This window comes from Wyeomyia smithii, chromosome 1 (assembly GCF_029784165.1).
Source record: "Wyeomyia smithii strain HCP4-BCI-WySm-NY-G18 chromosome 1, ASM2978416v1, whole genome shotgun sequence".
Classification (NCBI taxonomy): domain Eukaryota; kingdom Metazoa; phylum Arthropoda; class Insecta; order Diptera; family Culicidae; genus Wyeomyia; species Wyeomyia smithii.
This window is the reverse complement of record NC_073694.1, coordinates 33,865,159-33,890,474: the sequence shown is the minus strand read 5'-3', so window position 1 is coordinate 33,890,474 and position 25,316 is coordinate 33,865,159. Positions and strand designations below refer to the sequence as shown.

The window sequence follows — 25,316 nt, the reverse complement described above, 5'->3', positions numbered from 1 at the left end:
ACTTTACAAATTAAATTATTTGTTTTGTTTGACGAGCTGCAGTTTGCTAAATTTTCTCTCATTTGATCATCGTTATATTGATTTCAATTCGGTTTGTTGCAAAAGCTCAAAAACTAATTTTTAAATCAAAATCTCTGTGGTTTCCTACGAATTCATCAGTAATACTATAATGGTATGGAAGAATCATTTTTGAAAATTATACTTTTAAGCGTTTATCAAACTTTACTCACTTCTCCAAATTTAACGTAAATAACCCCTAATTAAGATTACTTTTAGTAAATTCAATCCTTTTTTTTTGTTATTTGGAATCTTGTTTGATAAAATTTTAATGTGTTTTGACTGAGTTAGAAGAATTTTTCAAAAATATGTAGAATTGCACCGGCCATGCGAGGGTAGGTGTAATGGGGGAAATGTAAAGATTTTCGATGAGCACCATGACAAAAAAGAAAATTTAATGTATAATCTACAGGACGAAAAATAAATATATTTTGGGAGTATTTAAGAGAATATTCCGTTTTTTTCATAAGAGCTTACAATAACTTTAAATTACTTCTAATCGGAAATGGAACTACAGAAGATTTGACTTGCCAACTAAAAAACATATAACTTTATCACAAATCTCCTACGAAAATATATTACTTATGTACCTATGATAACGCAATCTTATTCATACAAAGTTTATAAAAAACATGGAAGTTAATGAACAACAAAAAGCTAACCGGTCCAATAATGGACCGACAGAAGTCCACCACGAAAATACGGATAGCAGGAAATAAAAAATGTATTCTATTAGGAAACCCGCGATAAGAAATACGAAACAGCAGAATTCAAGCCAGAAAAAAACGAGATCAAAATGCATGAGCGTAGCCAGAATTTCAAAAAGGGGGGGGGGGCAAGCTTTTAAAAATTTTAGAAGTACAAAAATGGTACACTAAGGTCGCTTTTTACGCGGCTTTTTCTTTGTAGATTCCGGAATTTACGCGGATTTCGAAATTTACGCGTTTTTTTGCGCGGATTCCGGAATTTACGCGTTTATTTTGCGGCACGTATCCCCCGCGTAAAAAGCGACTTTAGTGTGTTTTGAAAAATAGGAATTAATACACTGTTCCTTCGCTAACTGGGCTGAGGGCCTAGCCCAGTTAACGAATGTCGCACGCTAACTGGGCTGACATTTCAAATGTCGTCAAATATCGAGGGGGATTTCGATGTAATGGCGCTAGGCAAAACTCTCAGCAAAAATTGTAAAATGTTTTAAACAAATACACTAAAAATCCTGATTGATGAACAGATAATCAGAAAAAATAAATTGTTAGCCTTGCGTGTGCTTTATTTGCACTAACCGTTGCCTGGAAACATGTTGTTTTCATAAAACATTTATTTGACCTGGAAACAAATAGATGAATATCTAATGGATCGCATGTGTGATGACAACCAGAATCCATTGAACTGAAAAAAACCAATCTCAATTTACTATTCATGTGCCCCTATCTCGTTTTGACAGGAACATGCCAAACGCTGATTTTTGACGTTCATCTGCTTTTTAACTGGGCTATAGACCTTTTTACGTACGAATGTATTAGAGCCACTAGTTGAGGAAAATATTTACAAATAGCTGTTTTGTTTACAATGCTATGTTTTAAGCAGCTGGACAAATATTCAGTTGAACACTCGTTATATGTTTTGAACCTGTTTTTGAATGATTTTTTTCATTCGTGATCGGAAGAAGCTGCTGAATATAATCGACAAAAAATGTTAAAAAGTGATAAAAGTCGAAACAACGAGATGCGATGATTTACAGTTTGGAGGAAACAAAAGCAAATTTACACGGGTTTACATGTTTCGTAGTGTGCGTGGGTGAAATGTCACTTATCTCTATAGCCCAGTTAGCGAACGCCCAGTTAAAAAGCAGCCCAGTTAAACAGCTCCCAGTTAGCGAACAGTTACTGTACTAGTCTTTAGTGATTGTTACATCAAGGCAACCAGTGAAAAGTTGTCCTTGACATCAGAGTGGAATATCTGATTATTCTCTGTCCAAGCCGCAATCGGGAATTCAAGATATGATTCACAAGATGGCTCAAATTTTACAGCGGATAGCGGTCCAGCATCAGCAGCGTCAGTATCAAACCCCGGAGCAGATTTTGGAGTCTCTCTCTTCGAACATCATAGAGTTTGTCTTCGACGAAGAAAACAGAGTTACGTTCGGACGTTGTTGTTTAACCGCTACCAGGACCTTTTCAAAGCTTCCCAAGGACGTGAAGATTGAAGACACAGTCAAGATTCTCAATAAAATCTTCGAGCATCAAACGTCAAACGTTCCGGAAGCGGTTCATGTGTCTTTTCACGATTGTTGTTGACCATCTGCCGATGAACACTCAGCAAGCAGAGAGCACTCAACCGCTGTTCAACCTGCCTCCCTCTGGCTACGCCTATGTCAAAATGTGACTGTTGTGAGTTTACAGATAACACTACTGCTTTTGACTCGTCAACTAGCGATGCTCTAACATGCTGATTCCGAATGTAAAAAGAATATAACAATCCTTTAGAAAGAAGTCGATGCGAAGTAAAAATATAGGATCAGCGAAAACGAATCGATCAAACGCAAATTTATAAGAGAATTTTTCTCAGCGAAAAGAATGTCTTAATATCTGAATTCCCAGAAAAGTACATCAGAATTAATTAGCAAAACAAGACTCAGTCCAATAGATGAAGAAATTTTATCCAATACATTGGACGAAGTTGAGCAGAACTCATCTCATTCGACATTATTAGAGTTCAGTCCAATCGCTTCATCTACGCCATCTGCACGAAAAATAAATGATTGTTTCCAATAAAATAATTCATACCTTGATTGATGCTAAATCAGATGAAACAACCAAGTCAAAAATATGTTAAAAATTAACCAACTCGAAACTAAGCACAATAATCGAAGAAAGTTTGTGCAATGAAAATAATTCTCAATGTTACACAGACATCAAAACAGATGGATGCAAAATTTGACCGAAGTCACCAGAGACATCCGCCTTTCTTGGTTTTACACAAGAATATTTTAATGGTTTCGAAATAGTTCGTGATAATCATCTTATGGACAATATTGCATATTATACCAAAAATAGGTGCGACATATATGGCTTATTGAAAATTATTTGGAAAAATGACAAATATTTAGAATATGGTGACATGAAGACAATATAGAGCGATAATTTCGAAGGATGGTTAACTTATCTTTTACTTGAATTTTGCTTATTCTTTTAAAGTTCTCAAAATTTTAATATTATTACGGTTTTATGTGATCACATATATATATATATATATATATATATATATATATATATATATATATATATATATATATATATATATATATATATATATATATATATATATATATATATATATATATTTATATATATATATATATATATATATATATATATATATATATATAAATATATATATATATATATATATATATATATATATATATATATATATATATATATATATATATATATATATATATATATATATATATATATATATATATTATTTGGATATCACCGTGTTTCTTTTCCTACTGAGTTCCTCAACAATATTATTTCAAAAAATTTACCAATCCGAACTTTACATAAGAAATGCTATATTTCAGATTGCCAGTCTAGCGGCGATTATTTAGTGGAATAACCGGAACCCACATTTTCACTAAATAATCACCGCTGGACTAACAACCTGATATATAGCATTTCTCATGAAAAATTGCTCAATAAATCGATTGGTGATCGTTTCATTTTGTGCAGGGCACGGAAAATGCTCTATTTTGCCCCTTTTCACCCTATTTTTGTGTTTTTTTGCAAATATAGACAATTTTTACTAAATGATTATCTAAAATCTTGCGGAAGTCGTTACACCGAACAAATGAACCGTTCTGGCTCTAAACGTATTTGTTATCACCAATACTTTTTTTATGTGAACCCATCTCAAAAGCTAGTGATGCTAAACAAATGCATTGCAAATAACACGAAATGATATTTATATGCAGTGCTTGAGAAAAATGAAAATCAACAATTAAAAAAATATTACAATTGTGAAATTGTTCATGGAATTGTTCCAATGCAATAAATGAAACATTTGTATACAAATTTGCACGGAAATCAAATAAACAATTTTAAAGTTAAGAGAAAAAACCTCCTCTTGATCATACTCATAAAGTAGGGCTCAGAAGTAAGAGGTGCCTCAAAGCAGTCAAAAATTCGCTTTTTTGACCGATGAAAAAATGCACGAAATCTTAGAAATCGAGTATTTATTTTGATGCCAAATGGCTAAGAAATGCACGAAACGTCGTGATCTGTTGTAATCCTAAGTTTATTTATTCGTTAATTCTCAGCTAATTTATCTCGAATAGAAACAATTCGTAATATTTGAAAATTTCACAGCAACATCGCATTTGTATATTCCTGATATAATCGAACAGTTTCTAACATGTGTATAAAACTTGATTTATAGAGAGATGCTTGCTAGTTTTCACTAAAAATAAACAAGCTTGGCTCATTTCATTGCGCATTACACTGGTTGACAAAAGCAAAATGATTACAACTTTTTATCCATACCTGTGGATTTTGGAGCCTATAGCAGATGCAGAAGGGTGTCAAAATGCCGCACAGTAAATGCTCGCCGGGTTCGTAGCTTCTACGTTGGCTCACGGGAAAACTCATTCAGGTCTTTGCAAAAGATATCTTTGCTAGGGAACGCAAAATACACAGGAATATGTAAAAATCTACAATCTTTCATTTTTTTTTTCAGTTTGAGCTCTCGGGCAACACCTGTGTTTACCAGTGTCATCGTTAAATCCCTTTTTATTAAATTCCTTGGTTGGCATTTTCAGGTTGACGTGCTTCTCTTGAATACGTGGGTCATGTGCATTGCTGTCATTGCATTTTTCTTTTCTTTTTGCACAGCACGAACACGGCTCTGTATACAAATGCTTTCAACCTCCAATTTCCATTCACATATCTGCTGTCAGACATTCAACACATCAAAGTTCATATACACCTGTGAGCCCACAGTGTGAATGTTCCAATCCACACCAACCCTCCGAGCGCGAGCTGAAAAGTCGCTTCGGAATGGAAAAGCGCACATCTCGTTTCACAGTTCCACTCTACAGGGAAACAAAACAATGATTTTTCCAGCCAGTTTTCTCACCTCTCGCTCGGGCCAAGATTGTATGTTCATCGGCCGGGCTTATTCGCTTTTATCGTTCCTGCCATCAACGGAATGGGCTCCGGTGTTGACTGACTGATAGCGGCATTGCCGATGCAAAAGTGCAAAATACCGATTGTTAGACAATAGAATCAGTTTACTCACCCACCTCCCGCTCTGGCTGCATCTTACGGTCACAGTCAGGTCTTCGGCTTTTTTTTCTCTTCGGTGGAAAGTGAAAACAGTGAAAATGCTTTTTCCCACCAATGGGACCTAGCTGCGGCACTAGCACGTACCATGTTATGAATGGCGTGACGTTCGTCCGGAATCGATAATGGTTTTCCCAGAGGCGCCCGAGGCGGTTGCCGCTCGGTAGCGAAATGAAAGGCGTATGTTATTCAGTGGAAATGTAAACAATTACTGTATCAGTTGCCGGGTTTAAATCGGATAGCTTCTTTGTTTTATATACGAACTTGAAGTTATTTTAAAAGTCAAATCGATGACCTAAATAGGGAAGTACTGCTAAACGTTCAACATCCAACCAAAAAAATGTTTAGTAAAAACCAGCGGCACTGAGCGGTTTGCCAAAACTGGAAGGCTCTTTTTGCCTTCAATAGGTCGACAGTGTATAACATAAACATACCTAGAAGCAGACAACATTCAAGAAATCAATGCCCGATGCTCAGCGGAACCTCTTTTGGCAGCAAACTTCAAGCAAACACATATATGTACGTCGATATACGTATGATGGAAGTGGAAGCCGTATTGGCACCATGCCCTTATATGAGAGTGGGAACCAATGCCAAGGTAGGCTTGGGGCCAGCAGCGGTAATGAAAAACGTGTTCTCGTAAATAAATCGATACCTGAACGAAACAACGACAGCGAGGAAGTAATTTGCGATAGTGACAGACGGAGCTCAGGTTCAAGATTCGCTCAAAGGTGCAATCAAAGGTTACCAAAGGTTAGTTCGCTTTGGGCGGGTATTTTGTTCGTTATTTTTTCAATTCCCTTGGTAAACATAGCTCTGAGAATATTCGAAAAAAATATCATATAGGGTATCTGCTCTATTATCGTCAGTTTTGTTCAATTATCGTCAGGGGGGAAATTATCTCCTAGAACGTTTATTTCTTGCTTTATTAGCAAAGATTTTTTCTCTTTATTTATTTTTTTCACCCCCCAGACGATAATAGGCCAAAGCTGACAATAGATCCGTTACCCTATTTTACCTTTCGAACAACTCGGTAGATTGACCCAAATAAGTTTTCCGAAACGATGCAATTTAGTGTCTTCAGGACTGTGTACAAAGCCGTATGCAGGAACATTTTTTTGGGTAAAAGAAATGTACCGTCAGCCAGGGTGAGATTGTGCCATCCAACCCGTGACTTGTCAGCCATCTCTTCCGGGTCTGAACACTAGTCTTTCTTGGTTAAGCATTTGAGGTAACTTATTCAAGAAAGTTTGATCTCGTGATCGCTATAATATGGCAGACGAACAATGAGTTTGTATGGCATAATCTCATCCCGGCTTACGGTATAAACATTGTTCTATGCCAATTGTCAATATCAATGTCAATTTTTCAAAAATATCATACACTGTTAATTAGAAAAATTGCGGCATCGTTCAGCAGAATTTTCCGCATCTAATATAATCTGATAAAAAAATATCTTAGATCAAAGTTTATGACATTTCGCATAGATAAGAATGAACACAGTGCAAAGTTCGAGTATCTCTGGATTGTAACTTTTTAATTTGGGCTACAGCAATTTTTATCTTTTTGTCTCAACGCTGTTGTAAGTATTATTAATTTCAGACTTAGAGCGTCAGCAGTCGACTTGTTATAAGGTTTTTTTTTATAAATCGGTTCAATGGGCAACACAAATCAATTGAAAATTGCAAAGTAATTGCTTGCATTTGGATAATTAAAAATGTTAAAAAAAATGAAAATGCGAATCCTTTACCTTAATAACCGATTTTCTTTCCTTGATCAAACAAATATGAATAAAACCCGTTGATTGAAAACTCAACATTTATTATTTTTGTTCACCAAAAATGCATTTCAACTACAATTTTTAATTTATTTTGAATTTGAAGGAAACAACACTTGCAAAACTTGATGCATTTAATGTTCTGCATTTTAGATGCAAGTTAATGCGAACTATCTGTTGCAGAACTTGAGTTATTCAATTAAATTTCTAATTTTTAATTCATTGTAGTACGAAATGCTGATTTATTTGGGTTATGCATTGTTACCTTTTTTCCAATTCAGAAGAGTAGTGATTTTTAATTTATTTTCTCACAAAAAAAGTGCAAGCTTTTATGTAAGGAAAGCACTAAAATGATAAAAAATGCAACTCACATATCCTAAAACCTTAAACCCCTAAATTTTAAACTAATTGTCATGAAACAGAATTATAAAATAATGATATCTTCATATCTTCAAAACCCAAAGTTTCAAAATCCTGCAACTCTTCAATCACAAAACCTTAATAGCCACACAGATATATTAAAATACATAAATCCATGAATCCTAATAACTTTGAATCGTTAAATCCTAAATTGCTAAAATAAAGAAATAAAATTTCTACCTGATATTCTAAAATCCTTTAATCGCAAAGTTCGATACTCTTAAAGTCCTCGCATCTTCAACAACCTTTACATCCCAAAATCTTACAAACCCTAAGTCCGGAATGCTAAAAACTCTTAAATCTCGAAATTCCAGTGTTTCCTCAGATTCAAATTCGAATTCTAGAGGCCCAATGCTGACAAACTAAAATGATGAAGAAAAACATTTTGAACTCCTACAGTTTTGAATTCTGAAATTCCAAAAGCCTAAAATATCTCACATCCTCAAATCCTAAAATGTTGCAATCCTTCAATTGGAAATTTTTTGAAACTCCAGAAATCCCAAAAGAATTAGGCTGTGAAAGCCTTTCCTAAAATCCTATTTCATTGAGATCCTAAAATACTAAAGTCTGGAAATTCTGAAATCCTGCGATCTTTAAATTCGAATTTTAAATCGCAAAATCCTACAATCCAAAAATTGGGTGATCGAAAAATCCTTCAATCTCAACATACCCTAGAATCGTATTATTTTCAAATTTTGAAATACTACAATTTTGAAAACTGAAGAAATAAAAACTTTAATGTTATGAAATTTTAGGACCTTGAGAACCCAAAATTTTAATTTCTCTAAGCCACAAAATCCGGAAGTCTACAAATGCTGAGATCGCAAGATGCTATAACTCTAACATCCCAAAATCCCAAGCCCAGGAATTTTGAAATAACGAAGTCTTGAAAATTAAAGTCATAAAATCCCTAAATATTAAAATCGTAAAATCTCTCATTTCTAAGATCTTATAATACATAAACTCCAAATCCCAAAATCCAGCATCCTAAAATAAAATCTTAAGATCCAAACTTCTAGAGCGCTACTAAGTCCTAAAATTGTTAAGCTCTTAAGTCCTAAAATTGTTAAGCAAAGGGAGCTACCACTAAAATCCTTTGATATTATAAAATACTGAGATTCCACGATGGTAAAATCCTAAAATACTGCACCACCAGATACAGTAGAATCCCTTTAAAGCGACATCGCAAGGGACTGTCGTTATAGCGAACTGTCGCAATAATACGAAGATACAAAGCAATGTGTAGAACAGAAGGTACCGTTGAGAATGTCGTTAAAAATTTAGCAATGTCGTTATAGAGAGATTCGACTGTACTATTGTCGCAATAAAGAATGACAAGTATGAGTTTTGGTATGCCGTTATAGAGGAAGGTCGTAATAGCGAAATGTCGCAATAAAACGAAGAATTTTAGTATAAAAAGGAGGGAACTTTGAGAATGTCGCTTTAGCGAGATTTGTCGTTATAACAAATGTCGTATTAGAGGGATTCAACTGTATCAAAAAACTTCAAATACTGAGATTGCATTCCTGAATCCTAAAATACTTAACTCCACAGTCCTGCAATTCTTCAACAACAAAATTTTAAAACTCTTGGAATCTGAAAAAAAAAAACTGGACCTTTTTGTAATCTCTGTTTCTTAAGATGCTTAAGTTCAGGACTTTAGAGAAGCTTAAGGAGTTTAAGGAAACTAATTTGTTTTTAAGATCCTGAAATACTGAATATTGAAAAATTTCAAGATGTGTGTATGTGTATATATGAATGTGTGTATGTATGCGTTAGGGTGGGGAAAAATGATCGATTTGCCAGAACCAAGTTTTTTTGGTTCCTTTTGGGATCCCAAACACCCCTAAACTTATCTAAAGTCGATTGGTCTTGTCTCCGCTTGGCGCATTGCATTTCAAATATGTATAAAAATTTATATGGGAAAACCTACTTTTTTGCATTTACCTTTCTAGAGAGCTCAATAATGATCTAACAATGCACTACATTATGTTAAAGTATAGTATTTTAGATGCCTAACAACTTTGTAGAAGACACAAAAGAGCTAAGATGTCCCTAAGAAGAGCTATAGCTGTTCAAATTTGAGTATGTCGATTTGAATGCAGAAAATCTTCTTTTCTGCCAACATTACCAATGTACCGGCGCCAGTAGGACTCCCATCAGAAATAACCTGTCGTAACGAGTTTATACACTCAGCTGGATCAAGTAAACAAATTTAGGTCAATATTCTAGACGTAGATAGAATCTACAACGTGTTTCGGAGGTAACTTCTGATGGAAATCTGACTGACGCCGGTACACTGGCAGTGTTGGCAGAAAAAATGGTTTGCAACATAAATTTCGACATACTCAACTTTGAACAGCTCTAGTATTTTTTTGGCTCACCCTAGCTCTTTAGTGTCTTCGGCCAAGTTGTTAGGCATCAAAAAACCTACCGTTTGAAGTCATGAAACCTATGGTTTGAGCCATTTTGAGCTCTTTAGAATGAAAAATGCAAAAAAGTTGGTTTTTCCATATAAATCTCCATATAAATTTAAAATGCAATGCGCCAAGCGGAGACAAAACCAATCGACTTCCAATAAATTCAGGATTGTTTGGGGCCCCAAACAGAACAAAAAAACTTGGTTCTGGCTTTCTACTATCAAATTTCGTTTTATTTTTTTTATATAACGATTCCCCACCCTAGTATGCGTATATGAGTGTATATGTGTGTATGTAAGTCTGTATGTATGTATGTACATGTGTATGTATGGATGTGTGTATTAAGCTGGGGCAGTGATCGATTTTCTAGAATCAAGTTTTTTGGTTCCATTTGGGGTCCCAAGCAATCCTAAACTTATCGGAAGTTGGTTTGGTTTTGTCTCCACTTGGCGTATTGCATTTCGAATTTGTATGAAAATTGATCCATTTTGAGCTCCCTAGAAAGAAAAAAGCAAAAAGCAGGTTTTCCTATACAAAGACAATATCGGAGACAAAATCAATCGAATTCCGATAAATTTAGGATTGTTTGAAAACTTGGATTAGGCTTTGCGTTATCAAGTTTTTTTTTTCATATAACGACTAACTCACTACACAACACAATTTCGAATAATGAAAATGAAATTAAACATTTCGAGCAGTCATTTCGATTCAAACAGTTCATTTTCATTTAATTCCTTTTGGCTTAAAAGCAAAGCAAAGCCTTAGTGCAACATTTCGATTCTGAACTCGACCATCTGTTTATTGATACACAGCCTTCGCAGTCAACTGTTAAGTGTAGAGGTCAATTGCGTGGCTAGCGCTACGATTCTACCGACACTAACAGCAACACATCATATCAAGAAGACTGGCATCTCTGGACCGATCACATACAAATGACAAGCGTCAAATCAAACTGCGCACTCTATCTATTAACCCTGAAAGATGAACATATTTCGATGTGCGTAAATAGATAATCAAGCGTCAAATTGACTCCCGATTTTTTAATGATAGAAAATGCAACGCAGCTGTTTCTTTTTGTTTATAAAAAATCGATGAATGGTCATTGCGGAGTTAACACATCGATGAACAACAAATACAAGGGTATAGGATTTAATATTTCTTTATTGATTAATAAAAAACGACAAAAAACTGACGCACTGTTTGAAGAAAAAAGCGCCATATTGCCGGAAGCGAGTAGTAAAATTTACGCAGACTATTTTTACATGGTTAAAGGTAGAACCTGGTTATGAAGGTGGTGGTAATTACATCGCTGCGAAAACATTGTGTGCGTATGTGAAGATCCTGCCTTTGCGTTCGGATTGCATGGCGATACGAGCACACACACTAGCATCCGTCAGTTCCACTTTTAATCAAAAGACTGCGCTGCCAAAACTGTCGCCCGATTTCAGGCAGAGTTCCCAGTCTTCTCATATCATCATATCAGTTTTTTCTAATAGTCTTTCCCGAGGCGAAACTCGAACCTACTGCTGGTTCGTTAGGCCAGCATCGCTCCATCTGAGTTTAGTCGCGGCCTGTACTCTTCGTAAAGTGCACACATGATGAATAAACGACGATTGCATCATATTCGTTTCGTTTCCATCACTGCTGGGAAGTTGCAATTTTTAAAATTTTGTTTTCCATCAAGACATCAGTTTTTGCTAAATTCCACAAGCAAATTATTATATGAGATTAGAAAATAGAATGTAATATTGGAGCAGTTTTTACCTGCAGGACATCAAATTAATCCAAGCTCATAAAAGCAGAAAGCAGTTCACTTGTTGAGAAAGGAATAAAGTATGTCACAGTAGGTACGCGATGTCTACTGTCATGGTGTGGTTGTACTTGGCTGATTTATTTGGTGCGAAATGTCGACCTTCAATTTTTTTCCTTAATTTCTCTGATAAGCAGCGAAAACTAAGTTGATTTGACAGAATTTTTGAAAATAATAGTTGTTTTTCAAAAAAACAAGCAACAATTGTTTTACTTAATGAGTAAACGACAATTAAAAGGTATAGTTCATGGTTTCTTTGCATTATGAACCAAAAGCACATGTAGTGACAAATTGTCTTCAGTCAGATTCGGACTTCGGTAGTTAATAATCATGTTGTACTGGTTTACGCTGCGTCCTGCGTCTACCGGGTATCCGGAAATCAATAATTATTTAATAGTCAACCAGAAAAGTTCAGGAAAACTTCCGCGATTCGAAGACCACAATGTTAGTGGCTCCACACTTTCGGGTATTTCTGAAACTACTCGCTTGTGCGCTCTGCTACTCGTTCGACTTGCATTCCATCGCGCTGGTAATTTTGGAGTTTTATACCAAATATATGATTGCTGTGACGAGAGGCTGAATCCAGTTTTATAAATGTGAGCATATTATTCATTTAATTCGCTTTGCCATTTCGAATTTTGCTGGCAGCTGCTTGCAAATGAAGCTTTGCATTTTTTGAACACCTGGAACAGAGCCATCGTCCAGAAGAAATTTAGTCTCTTCTCATTCAGCAAACGAAGTTGGAAGGCTTCGCAATTAGGTTATCATAATTTCATAAATTCCAACGGCTGATAGTCGTCAGGCACAAAACCTTCAACAATGATTTTTGCTTTTTCCTCAGACTTATCGAAGTCCTGTAGTAATCCATACGCGTTCTCTAACTTGTAATGTATCGTACGAAGTTATCAAACGAACGTTGACGAAAAATTCAATTCAATGTTCCACAGTGCTCTAAGAAATTTTTCATTTATTAGTCATTTTGGTAACCCAGGAAAGGTTCAGAATGGTTCTTGAAGCTGACCCAAAGAACCAAAAGGAAGAAGTGAATTAAATTCCGACAAACCACACAACATTGACCAGAATTTAGGCTCACAACAACCGGTTACTCGCGACCGCTACTCCACCACCGTCGAAGACGGTTGTTTCCCTAGTGATTCAGGGTTCCGTTCCGGGCACAGAACGTCACAGAATGGATCTCCACGTAACCGCTCGCTCAGTCCGAACGCTCAGCTGTTTCTAACCGTTTTTGATGAATTTATAATACAACAACAAAACAGTTGGCTCAATTATACCTGCCTGTACGGTATTCAGCTCCGGCCTGCTGGAGAATCCGCCCGTCTGTTGGGTAAGTTTTCAAGCCTTCCGCCAAACTGTCATTGACAGCATCCACCGAATGTTTTTGTAGCGTGTTATTGTACAGGAATAGTACCGTTTAAATGCACCGTTTTACTCACAATTGAATCGCCTGCGGTTGATGTTTGCTTCCATTTATGCAATTTCACTCGCGTGGATTGTCAGCATTTATATTTTTTCATTTGCACTAGCAACTTTTTGATACGCATCACGCTATAAAGTAGTTTGATGGGCCCAACTTTTTCTCTTCTTTCTTCTGCTGTCTGCTGGGCACACAAACCTACGGCAGCCTTTTGTATCGTGTTTTGGGAGTCAATTCGCGATATTTTGCACTATTGCTGCTGCTGCTGTTGCAATTTTAATTCACTTTCTCATCGGAATGATGAATTGCCCAATGTTTTGGTTGAGCAATTTTATTTTTTTCAATTTTCACACTAGCAGGAATGTGTGGCAAATGACGGCGACAAGCGCTGCGAAGTCAAAATGTCAATAAACTCTCGATGCTGTTTGCTGCTGCTGCTGCGTGCTATGCTGCGGCTGTGCTTTCCGTGTGCCAGTTTTTCACTCACACACTAACGGAAAAGGGCAGTTTTGCACAATATTCTTCTCGTGACGCAGAAACGCGAGGGAGTGCAGCGATGCGAGGGGTTCCTTCCAGAAATCAGATTATCTGCTGCGTATTTTGTGTATAAATAAACACACTTTGGATGTCGTAACCTGCTGTAGGTTTTTGATCTTGCTGCTCTCAAACATTCTCAAGCACTCGCGTTTGAATCGCTCTTGTTTCACGATAATCTCATTCACTCGGATATTTGCTTGAATTGCAATAAATTAACATCGGCAAACAAGGAAGGTTTTATTATATTCACATTGGATTCAATAGAAACAAAAACCACTCGACTGGAAGAATCCGAGAATCATCCCAGCACACACACTCGTGCTTCAACTCGATCTGTTATTATTATTCACATCGCACACGGATCGCACCCGCAAGTTAGTCGCCAGTCCAGAGACCAATAATAGGGCTCAGGTGTGTAAAATCGAATGAACAACCGACGGAAACGCAGAAACTTACGTCCATTCAGGGGCAAGCGTGACTACCGTTTGGTCCGTCTGTTGATCGCGTCGTTTAGCAACGGTAGAAAGAGGGTAAAGTCGAACGGCTGTTCGCTCTGCTCTCGCTCTCTGCCGTTGCTATTGTTGCTGCTGCGGGTGTATTTCCTATTCTCACAGTGGCAAATCTCACAGGTGAGCGCTGTTTACTGTTTACTCACCGCGCGTGGTTTCGCTGTAGTTGTAGTGTCAGTCGCTGTCAGATTTTTACCATTCATCGGTGCTTGTTTTGGTCACGTTGCTGCAGGAGGTGAAAGATGAATCATTCAACGATGAGTCGGCGCGAGAGAAGCGCACAGTGGGATTTTTATGCTAATCATATCTACTCTGAAATGTGTGAGACGTTGTAAATTATAATAGAAATAAAAGGGTATCCTAGTACTCGTAAATTTAAATTCTCTTACACAACTTTGGAATTCCTATCCACTTTTGAATGCTTTAGCAAGAAAGGATTCCAACGGATGCAAATTGATTTAACTTATCTAAATTCTATTCTTTTTTAAATTTTATCGTTACTAATTATGAATATGTGCTGCCTTCTTTACGAGCATTTTTTGACGTAGAACTACGCTTCGGCTACCTTTTGGTTTCGGCTACCTTTTCCGTTAGAAGATAGTATTACTCAAATAAATCTTCGAAAGGAGGTTTACTGCTATTATTTGCTCTTTTATTCAATCTTGTTCTTACGATTGCATAGGATTGCATTGAGGTTAAATCACAAATAACTCAACTTTATCATTCAAATATACATTTTAGGGCACTGACTAATTACAGCTTGTTTGACTGAATTATGCACATCGTTTGCGGATAGATCCAAACAAACCTTGCTTCCGACTAGCAGCCGGATCTCACGGTGTAAACCTAACACAACAACGATAAAAATGGCCATAAAATGCGGTTATTACATAGATATTGCTGCCGAATCTGTCCGCAGCTAATGAATCGCATCTCTGATTGTAAACCCATTGTTCGGACCTGTACAATTCTGACCCAAGATTTCCTTATTTCCACTATTTTCTCTTGCATTCCGCATTCCAAAAATTCAAGCAGCACTGTTGCATCCCATTTATGTAACAACGTGTCATCTTGAGCGGAGAACAATGCACGCGATTAAAACCGCGTCACAAAATCACGTAACTAGCCACCAGTACGACATAATATGAGCCTGTGAAACGAGGGAAAACAGCCATTTCCCTCGCCGCGGCTTCTATTGACCATGAGGTGGAATGCAAACCGCATAATGCTACTACACTGTATCTACATCAAACCTGACCGGCTTGGTGGCACCATATGGCAGCCAAGCGGACTATGTAATGTCACCCGGCGGTAGGCAGACTGCAGTGCACAATGCAAAAAAAGTAAAAGTAATTGTTACGGTCGCCGCCGCCGCATCGGAACGTCATCACGACGACCGCGGCCACCTTGGGTGCTTGTGGGAGGTTCGGAACAATAGCCTTTTCCCGCCTGAGTTGCATCGAGCAAACATCTATTCTCATAGGTGTTAAAAAACTCAGTTCAATTCATTTCCAGGGTTGCGTGACGCGGAGAAACCTAAACGTATAGATTACGCGTCTCGGCTGTTGGTTTCTACAGCGAAGATTTGCAAGGAAAGGAAAAAGTGCAAGCCATAAAGTGTTTTTCTTTTGCTTTTCATTTTATTTTGCAATCAGTGAAAACAATGGATTCGACTAAATCAATTATATCAGGACGCGATCTGTCAACTAACGGTTTCTCTGCTATTCGTAAACGGTCATTAAGGTGAAACGGGATTGTGGCCTCTTTCTATACAATTTTGAGGTTAGAGTTCTTTTTACTTCTGTATTTTGATCGTAAAAAATTCGGCTTCCACTAAATAAACAGCACTCAAATTGCTACTTCAGACATGCAACAGTTGTGAAAACAATTGATCAAAGTTTCATGTACGTAGTCTTCATAAATCAAAAAAAATTAGATAGCAAAATTCGAGTTGATCGCGACCACGTCCCGATTCACCTTAAGTTCATTATTGTTCTCCTCACAGCTGTCATGGGTGGTATAAGTGTAACATAGTCGACTCTTGCAAAACGATGCTGGTTAAGAAGCATGCAGTTTTATTTTGCTGCTTTAGCTCCAACACAGATACTAACGAATAGGGAGATTCATTGTCTCCCTCAACGGTCCGTTGCTCATGGATCTTGACACTCATTGACACCCTGCAAGCTCTATTGCGCATGGCCGTCGCAAATGACATTTGATTGTTGACAGCCGCGATTCTGCCATTAGACTTTCCAAACATGTATTTGTTCGTTTGCCAATTGATAAATGTTTCGTCTTAAAGGGCTTTCCAGAAACGAGAGCTTCACTGCTGTGAGCAAGAGATAATGAATCACCTGGCTAAACATTTGGTTCTGTAGTTGTGGGTTGCGCGAGGGTGTGTGAGATCTGAGATCTGAGATCAGGGATGGTGAGAGGTGAGACAAACAGCAACACGGTGGTCGAAATGGTGAGCACAATGTAATCTAAATACCCAAAGTGGCACATATACCGTTTCGTTTAGAGTCTTTTCTTGGTTCAATAGTATTCACATTCATTAGGAGCCAGTTCGCGAGAGCCGCAACCACCTTTCTGAGGGACGTTGTTTTGATGTTCTCCGGTTGAGCTGAAATTTTCAGTGTTTGTTTGTCTATTTTAGGTAGGAAGTTTTGCTAAACTTCCCTTTTTTTTTTTCATTGAGGTTAAGTGGGGTAAAATGGCCCTTGGAAATGATATGTCCAAAAACGTTCAAATATGGATTGATGGATTTTTCTAAAAATTTGTGGTATTATTTTGCACTAAGAGTACTTCAAAACGGACGGTCACAATATATGACAAAGAGGTGACATGACGAAAAAAAATCATTTTTCTTTTAAAAATTGTCAATTTTCAGGGCCATCATATTCTTCTCAACATCGCTAGAAAAAAATATCTGTTTATAGCGTTTTGTAGATCAACTCAAGAACTTCAATGTCATGTGTAAGCCAAAATAGGGTAAAACGGCCCTGGAATGTTTTTTTTTTTTTTTTTTTCAAAAAACTGTCAACATCACTAAGATCATTATATTTCCTGCTAGACTAAATAGATTGAAGAAATGGATGGATGACCACTCTACCTTACCAGAACTACCTACTTTACCAGAAGATACGTCATTTGGGGTAAAACGTTACTTGAAGAATTTTTTTCGAAAAATGCCGTCAAAATCACCAAAATTGCAAGAACTCGGCTTAAACTTAACTTGACTGTTTTCTGTTGAGAAAATAGCACCCTGAAATTAGCAAAGTATTTTTCAAAAAAAAGGTTTTTTTCGTATGTATATCTATTTGTCACTTTTGTCACCCTACCCTTAGGTTCGTATCTAACTAGAGTGATAATCTAAATTTTCAGTAAATCTATGAAATCTAACCCGAGTTCTTGCAGTTTTGGTGAAATTTTTCAAGTAACGTTTTACCTCGAATTGCGTTTCTTTTGATACAGTGATAATTCAAATTTTTAGTAAAATCTTTTAAGTCTAGCAGGAACTATAGTGATTTTAGTGATTTTAACGGTTTCTTGAAAAAAACCTTCTAGGGCTGTTTTACCCCATTTGGCACAATTGGCTTGTACATGACATTTAACCTCTTGAGTTGCTCTACAAAACGCCATATTCAGATATTTTTTCTAGCGATGTTGAAAAGAGCAAGATGACCCTGAAAATTGACAAATTTTTAAAATAAAAATGCGTTTTTCTCGTCATTTTACCTCTTTGCCATATATTGTGACCATGCGATTTGAAGTACTCTAGTGTACCACAAATTTTTAGAAAAATCCATCAAGTCTAGCAGGAGTTATTGCACTTTTTAGTATTTAGACGTTTTTGGACTTATCATTTTCAAGGGCCGTTTTACCCCACTTAACCTCAATGAAAAAAATTGAAATTTTGCAAAACATCCTACCTTGAACAAACGCTGAAAATTTCAGCCCAATCGGAGAACATCAAAACAACATGCGGTTGCGCCTCTCGCGAACTGGCTCTTGAACATGAGTTGAAAAAATGATTTATTAATATGAATTCAAAATCATAAAGTAGGTAAGTTTGAGCAAGTTGTCTTTAATCTGACTTTCAATTAAAATTCACAATTGAATTGAAAAAATGGACCTCATGTAACTGCCAGTTTGAAATAATAATAAGTATCATGTTCATAAGCATTATGTAACATGAACAACTAAATTATAAGTGATCAGTATCAAAATAGAGCTCTTTACTTTATTAACCTAAATTTTGCTGAGTTTTCGACTGTTGAGATGTGGTGTACTTATATAACACCCCGTTAAGCATACAGACGCGAGGCATACGGACGCGAGGCATAGTACGCCAGGCATAATGGACGGCAGGCATACGGACACGAGGCATATGGACGCGAGGCCGAATGGACGCGAGGCCGAATGGACGCGAGGCCGAATGGACGCGAGGCCGAATGGACGCGACGCCGAATGGACGCGAGGCCGAATGGACGCGACGCCGAATGGACGCGAGGCCGAATGGACGCGAGGCCGAATAGATACAAGGCCGAAAGGACACAGGGCCAAGGGAAGTGATGCGGAATATGTTATTATCGTCATCATCATCACAGCATTCAATAACATGTATTTCGCTTCAAACTGTCATTTGGAAAGCAATACACTCGCGGCCTTCGGCCGACTCGCTGTTCGAGTGAATGCTGTCCTTACTCGCTACCGCTCGTTCGGACTTAACTAAGGGAAGAAAACTCTGTTTGAGTAGACCTAGCGAACCAGTAGATCAGTCGTTTGGGTGCGAGAGGCCGCCGCTTCCGACGGCGGGTTGGCGGCCGGCTCGGACTGCGGAAACCACGGCGGCTTAGTGCCGCCTCGTTTTCTTGCCCTCGATTCTGCGTCTTCGCCGCATGATTTCAAAAAAGTATTATACCCAACTTAAACTGTTTAGAAATATAATAACACCTGAACTACATAATTGGATCTCATGCGATCGTACAACATCGCATTCGGCCTCGCGTCCGTTCGGCCTTGCGTCCATTCGGCCTCGCGTCCATTCGGCCTCGCGTCCATTATGCCTTTTGGCAGTATGCCTCGTATCCATTATGCCTCACATCCATTATGCCTCGCGTCTGTATGCCTAGCATACTATGCCTAACATCCATATGCCTAGCGTCCATATGCCTCGTGTCCCGTCCCCGTGTACTTATGTTATACTTTCGGCTGAGCAGTCACAAAAAATTAGAACGACTAATTACATGATTAGAGGCTTTTAACATAGTTCAATGATTAACAAATAGTTATAGTCGAGCTCATTGTCTGTGGTTATTGTGTCTGTGACTGACACTGATTGGGGCGATTTATGATACATTCTATGGTTTTGGTGGTAACAAAATTTTTTATAAAATTATTTTCGAAAAACCAATATTTAGATTAGCTTACAACTCTGTTTGCTGTGGACCTATTGCGGTGGCGGATGGGAGCTGATGGGTAGTAGTTTGGATTTGAAAGGAGTAGGACTTCGATGTTGCTGATGGGAAGATTAAAAAATAGAGAAAGAACTAATTGGCTGGCAGTGTTGGAATTGTCAGCAAAATTTCAGTTTCCAATGCGATACGTTTTCGCCTCTGAACATTCTGTCGCTCGTTTCACACGCTGATAAATCCCGATTGAACTTTGAGGTGCGTGAAAACGAGCTTGCATGAACTCGATTTGCCGCAACTCACCGATGCAAGGATACGGAAACAATCAGATCAGATCGTTTTTTCTTTCTATCTCTTTACATCACATTCTTTCATGATATACCGAGAGCACATATCGTAAATGAAATAGCATGAAATGATTCGTGATATTGTTCGACGAAACATCGATCTTTACCCGCTCTTCAGCCAGATAACTGATTATACATTTCATTTACGACAAGTGCAATGAAGGTGCTGATGGGTGGTTCCAATATAGGGCTTTCTAGTAGTTGCATATGACAGCCTAAGCAGATAGCGAATTTCTTTATTCCACTGCATCAGGGCAAATATGTCGAGGAGTAAAAAAACGACATCGCGATTTACAACGCAAGTATGAAAAAGATTCCAAATAATTATTTACGAATTAAGCACTGGCGGTGCTAGCTTGAAACTGACAAATTTCACAATGCACTTCGGGCAGCACGCCAGATCAATACTGGGTCAAAATCGAGCGAAAAAAGAAGGGTTTTGAAAGCAGTTAGGTTGTTTTCACGTCAAAACGAGGTGAGCTGGTAGAATGAACTCGACTCATTTTTAAGAAGCTGCTTTGAAAATGCTATTTTGGGAATTACTTAATCAATTGTGTCAAATGTGCATATAGTAATAAAAGTTCGAGAGCCATTTCTGTCCGCTGGAATAGGGTTAATTATCTATCAAACAGATGAAAAGAAGAAATGTTTTTTCCTAGCAAAGCATTTATATGCTAAAACAACAGCAGCTTAAAAAGGTTAATGAAATGCACGGCAATTCAATGGCATGAGTTATCATTCTTTTCTACAGTTTTTTTCGATTTTAAACCGTTTACATTGGTTTCGATTATTATCCATTCCTCAAAAACTCGCATCCAATTGCTGTCACAGCCGTAAATGCACGTCGAATCTGCAAGACTTCCAAACAACTACTAACAAAATCCTCACCCGAGCCGCTCGGGCCGGGCGGTTGAGTGAAACGAAAAATATCAAAACCGAATATCAATATGAGTTCGCGCGTTCGTTGATATAGGCTACCTATTCTTAATGATGCCACTAAAGTTTGAATAAAATCTGGCAAAACGAAAATAAAAAGTCTGGCCAAAAATCTGTCACTCATTTTTTGATAAAATTCCTGGCAGAATTGAAAGTGATGACCTTTTTTTGGTAGGTAAAGGCCAGGTACGGCCCATCTCGCAGTTATGACTTTTTTGCGAGACGACGCGGATGAAATCTGGCAAATATCTGGCCCATTTACAAACAACTGGCAGATTCTGAGGTTTATCTGTTTGTCTGGCGCGCAAACAGAAATCCGGCAAAATCCAGATTTATCTGGCACAATGGCAACGCTGCCTATTCTCAACGTAGAAAAAGCACGAAGGCGACACGGTGTTCGAATGATTCGAATCCCGAGTACGTTTCGCTCGCATGTGAGATGGTGACAAAAGTATCCTCTACGATGCCAGCTGAAACTGATTCTCGTATGGTGTTTTCATGAACTTTTCAATCGAATGTCCTTGATGATCTTCTTGTCCGAAGTTCTCTGGCGATTTTTCATTGCATTGAGCGGTGAGTGAACTTTTTTTTATCATGATTATTCCAACACTGTTGGCTGGAGTGTTTGTGTTGGGCATGATACTTGACAGAACTGCTGCGTGAGCTGTGCTAAGTCCGTCGAGATCAACTAGTTTGTTGACTGTGTTGGGTGTGTTGTGTATATGGCACATTTCTAGGAAGTTTTCCCTGAAGATGTCACTGACCAGTGACGAAACGTCGGATAGTATAAAATAAGTCGTTCTAATTTTTTGTGACTGCTCAGCCGAAAGTATAACATAAGAACACTTCCTTAACCTATAGTGGACCACTCGCTAGATTAACTAAGTTTCGAGAAACATCTTATCCAGCCAATTTGCGTCAGAATCACGAGAAACGTTTATAAATCCCGGTTCAGTTTTAAGAAAAAATGAGTTAATCTGATGAGTGGTCTACTATAAGAAAGGGGGCCACTATATGTTAATTTACCTAATTACAATATATTTCTTGTTGTAAAATTTTGAGTTGATCCCTCAAAGCAAAGTTGTTGCCTTCGAATGAACAGTTATTAAAACGCTAATAAACACACGATTCATTTGTCAATTTGTTTGATTTCTGAGATTACTGCTGAAATATTTTTGTCAAAAAAAATTCGTCCTTCAAATTACTAGTTTTGTAGGTTTAGTTTTTTTTTAACTTTTATAGTATTTGGATGGAAAATTTCATACCTCCTCTCTTCATAATTTCGCACCACTTCAATAGAAGATTTTGTGCATACATGTGTGACTTCGCCTGTGATGATTGATTCCCAGACACTGACGGAGCTTGTGGAGTACCTGGCGCCCTTCATAGTACTTTGGACTCAACACGGCCGCAGCCCCTAAGTCACATCATGCTGCTATCAATCGGCTCTTCCAATCACAACGGTAAAGACAGAAGAACAATAGACTGTTAAGGCAAGGTCACTCACGTGAGGAGGCCAAAAGCTTAGTTCTTCAAGCAGTCAACCAGACTGACCGATTAGTTTGAGATAGCGTCACCAAACACAAGCGCCAACAGCTTGATTATTAAAAAGCCTCGAAATCAGGCCTAAGTTTCGGAGCTCCCGACTAAAAACGACTTCCTACAACTTGACTGAGTCGATAACAACACAATTAAATAGCTGAAGATCCCAGTGTCTCCTCTCAAACCGTGAAAGGGAGCACATCTTTAAGTCTTTCACATCGTTCCAGGACCTGCCAAAGGCCTTAAAATTTATAGGGCACTTCCAGCAAAATATCGCAAACAGAAGTCTGCTCGAAAAACCAGACGGACGGTTTCTCCACACGTGCGTGGCGAGTATGGCACGGCAACATTATAGAAAAAACTGTTGAATTGACAGTGGGCTTGGATCAAAAGTCTGCTACCCTAATAGCAACACAGAGTTATCTCCTGAACTGTTCTTTTATGCCTGAAGGATACTGGGACTAAGACAGCTATTGCGACCATCTCGAAGATTATCTTCTGGAGCTGGACCGATTGTGGTACAAAGATTACGAGGTACCCGCACTTATTGATGAAGCAAGGTTGGTCGGTAGTAATCAGGGCCGGATTTAGGTGCTAGGGAGTTGCGAGACAGATGTTTTCGTGGGGCCCTCATTTCTCAAAAAATTTAGAGGTAAGATAAATTTAATTTTGAAATGACTTAACGCTTCGCTGAAAGGTGGCGAGCAAAAAATAGGTCCTCGTATCGGAAGACCCGGAACATTTTCCCCCTTCGATTCTGGAATTTCATATATGTAAATGCGGACTTCAATAAACAGAGGTATGTGTCAAGAATGAAGCGCACTAACGAGAAAAAGAGGGCTCGCAAGCAGTGTGGGACACATAAGCTACCGGTTGATAAGACTCTGTAGTTGCTTGCAGTCTTCTAGACACCGTACAGCAAGGAAATTTTCTAAATCAGACGCATATTGTAGTTTATATCCAGGTAGAATTACAAAACAAACATCATTCAAAAGATTAGGAAAAGCAATGGACCTAAGTTACTTCCTAAGTTGTGGAACACCAGACTGATTGCAGAAGGTATGAAACTCAGCGGAACAAATCTTTGCTGAGAGGCCGTGATTTGTCAAGTAACTATATAGCCAATGAAAAAATAGTCAGAAGCGCCACGACGGCTTAGCTATCGTAACATTTTGTGATGATTAATGCGCTCAAAAGCTGCCTAAAGATCAGTGTGCGCTGTTGTCACTTGAGCATTTGCCTCAATTTTTCCAATGCAAAATTAACTGAATTGGAACGGGCTCATGGTAATTGAGTATTTGGAAAAGAAATCGTGTTCCTCCGTCGTGATGTACAATTTTACTTTTTTAAACAGAAATTGACTCACGAGAATCTTCAACAATTTTCATGTGGCACACAGAGAGGTGATACCGCGGTAGTTCGTAAAATTACGTTCTTTTTTATATACTGGGGAGATATTGGGTTTTTCCAAGAATTTGAAAGTGAAAGTGACATATTGCAAATTTTGTGTAATGGCATGCATAAAATATAAGACCAATGAACCAATTATGGTTTCGATCCCCAGGTTTTACCAAACAATGTGCTGCAGACCCAAATCACCCTTGCAACAATTTTGACTGCGTAGTCAATTTCAGCAGTGCAGTTCAGCTCACTTTCCAAAATTATACCGAGGTAGTCAACTTCTTTGAAGAAGCTCAGTAAAAACCCATTCAGTGAAGGAGAAGAACGAGCGTGCTTCCTCTGCTTGTTGAAAGGTACAATAACTATTTTGGCAGGATTTATGTTTAGCTTCTCCTGAGTGTACCAACCCAGGATAATGTGAAGTTCGGCATTATATTTTACGCGAACTCCTCAACGTCCTCATAGGACTTATAGTCAACAATCTCCAAGAAGAGGACTGCCCCTTGTGTAAACTTTTTTGTCGATTAGATCGTAATGGAAGCATCCCTCAATGTAGCTGTGATTTTCCTACTCAATCGTAGCGTAGAATGAATTATCGAAAGCTCCTTCAACATCAAGAACTGCGCATAGCGACGTCTCTTGATAATTCAGCCACTTTTGAAAAAGAGTCACTATACCATGAAGAACAGTTTCCGTCGATTTACCAGGTTGGTTAGCGTGCTGAAGCGTGTAGTCCTTGAGGAACTCATTGTGGATATGGCTATCTACAGTCGTCGTGAGTTTGAATGAGCTTATAGATTCTAATATCATCAGCGTACAATAGATTCATGCCTGAAGGCAATACTCGGGTTACATCGTTTAAAAATAAGGAAAATAAGAGAGGTACAAAAATACTGCCTTGGGGCACTCCGGAGTTACTACAGAACCTAGATTGCGATGTCCCAGTTTAACGAAGTTTTGCGACCATGAAGATAGGAACTAATCCATGCAATCATCTCAGTTGAAGCACCTAATTTATCGCATATACGGCATAATATTTTGTGATCGACGCGATCGAATGTAGCTATTAGGTTCATACAGACCGCATCAACTTGAAAATTTTGATCCATACCTCGTAAGTAATATGATGTGAATTCCAGAAGGTTTAGTCGTCACGGATCGGCCGGAGTGCTGAGCAGTGGAAATGTATTGTAATGTTTTTTACGCGAAATATTAGATGATCGTAAACTACGGCCTCCTACGGCGCAGAGGGATGAAAACAGACTTTAATATTCCACATTACATTTATCGCCATTTTTGAAAACTAGGACCATGTAGCATTCTTTCCAGCTGGGGGGCAGAATTGTGGACATTGCAGAGAAATGTA

The 25,316-nt window shown here is 38.0% G+C and overlaps 1 protein-coding gene across 2 annotated transcripts in view; it reads right to left on the bottom strand.

The window, feature by feature from the left end:
• The window catches only part of LOC129724342 (uncharacterized), a 99,317-nt gene extending 85,009 nt beyond the window's left edge, over positions 1–14,308 (bottom strand). For both annotated transcript variants that reach the window (XM_055679116.1, XM_055679124.1), the window contains exon 1: positions 13,122–14,308. The gene's annotated coding sequence lies outside the window, so the exon portion shown is untranslated. The remainder of the gene's footprint in view (positions 1–13,121) is intronic.
• Positions 14,309–25,316: the final 11,008 nt, after the last annotated feature.